Below are 2,236 nucleotides of genomic sequence, written 5' to 3'. Positions count from 1 at the left end.
TTGCTGAAGTGACTCTTTTTCTCTGGACAGATGATATTTGCAACCTGCAGCATGCAGTCTTTTAGAAACGTGTCTTCAGTAAACCTGCAGCATGCAGTCTTTTAGAAACGTGTCTTCAGTAAACAGCTTCCCCGCTTTGCAGATCATCTCACTCACCACCTAACTTACTTCAACTGCTGCATCAGCCTCCTTTTCTGCCCTTCTGGAAGAGATGCTGTTGTATTGACAGCTCTTTATTTAGCTGTGCAGCGCGTCTGTCCCTCTCATCTCCCCGGTACTTTGCATACTGCTCTGCATGTTTAGTTGAATAATGTCGCTTCAGGTTATATTCGTTTAGTACGGCCATTTTCTCTTTGCAAATGAAGCAGGCGGCATTCCCTTTGAACTCCACGAAAAAATAATCCCTCTCCCACTTCTCCTGAAACTGTCTGTGTAATGTCGGTAGATGTCTATCTAACCGGCATAAATATAATTACCTAAACAGAATGAGCCAACAACGTGAGTTTTGCTTCAGTGTATCTTTTACTGCGACTTCAGGCATGTTCCTCATGACCACAACTGACTGGTGTTCCTCTTACTTCACACTGTGCGACTCTGTCAGGCATACGCACTACATGTCAGCATAACATAGTGATAGGAACCTCTAGTCACTATAACGTTCATCCATTACAGTAGGATTTATGACATCATTGATAAATCACAATTGCTTTTGGACACTTTTAGAGAGGTTTTGGGTAACTAAGAGATTAGGGGGAAAGAAAAAATCCCCTAAATCCGCCTAGGTATCTCCCTACAAAAACCACTGCCAAATACTCATGTTTTGGTATTTTTTCATCTCCTTTGAGATGGGATGTGGTAAGGCCTGTGGCTATGTCTCCATTGGGGTTCTAGCCATAAATACAACAACCACAGGTAACTGTTTACACTCTAAAAGTGTTTTTTATTGTAGGCTAGAATCAACCACTGTGTTTCAGCTGGAGTTACTCAGGGTCACTAACACATATAGTCATTCTGACACTTGGAACAGAAACTTCCAAGTCTTACCTTTCAGAAATGGTCAGGCAGTTGTCTGTAACCCATTCGGTTGAGCAACAGTAAGCATTTTAGTTTGGGTATGTCGTTTTCATCATTTTCTTCGGAAATAGGTGGCTTTTTAAGAGGTTTTTAAAAACAACAAATGTGATGAAATGGGATTTTGCTTCTCCTATGTTCTGTCCTCTCCTCTCTTCTCTCTCGTCTCCTCTCTTCTCTTGAGCTGTTGAATGCTGCTTGCTGTAAGAGAAGCTCAGTAGTCTCTGGTGCTGAGAAATGATGAAACAGCACCACCTGCTGGTCTCAGAGACACAGTAGAGAGCTGAGATCCGAGTACTTCATCTGTAGCTTGTGACATCCGAGAACCAATAATGGATTGAGATCAAATCACACAACCAGTTGTTAAACTACTTTTTGCAGTAACTAGTAATCTAACTACTTTGTCAAATTTAGTAACTCATTTACAATGACTGAAATTTAAATGGGTTACTAGTTACTTTAGGATGTGAAAATAATGGATAACTTCAGAGGGAGAGCTACAGCCTTCCTGTCCAGGCAATAATGCTCTGCAGCTGCAGCCAGACCTATAGTCTATAAGCCTCCCCAATAAGTGAATGTTCAAGTATCCCATGCAGGTACAATGTCTATTAATGATTTATTATGCAGTAATCTGTAAAGTAATTACATTACCTTTTGATAGTAACTGTAACTAATTACTAATTTTCAGTAACTTGCCCAACACTGCACATAACTAACTGGAGCTGTGCTTCTCTAAATCAAACTGAATGATATAGACAGTGGACTTGTTGTGATGTGTTGGAGACATCGTGAAGCTACAGGAAGTCACTGTGGTTTCTGCCAGCCTTCCTCTCATCACAGGTGGGCCTATCAGAGAAAAACACATATGAAGATGATGAGGAGATAAGAGATGGGGCGTAAACAGCACATAAATATAGATACCCAGTAGACCAGGATACGCCATTCTAAGACGACACGCTGACAGACAGACAGGTTTCTTCAGAGACAACGAGTTAAGACGCGGACAAGCTGACTATGGATCCAAGAATGATGATGATGTTCATGTTGCTGCTATGGTGCTCAGGTAGGACTCAAGTACATCTTACTGGTGTAATGATGGTGTGTGAAAGCCTCTGAGGTTCTGATTTCTGGAGAACCAGGCTGCTATGGAACATCTGTGGAAGTT

The sequence above is a fragment of the Poromitra crassiceps genome (assembly GCF_964638095.1).
Source record: "Poromitra crassiceps genome assembly, chromosome: 26".
Lineage (NCBI taxonomy): Eukaryota > Metazoa > Chordata > Actinopteri > Beryciformes > Melamphaidae > Poromitra > Poromitra crassiceps.
Note: the sequence above shows the minus strand (reverse complement) of the source record.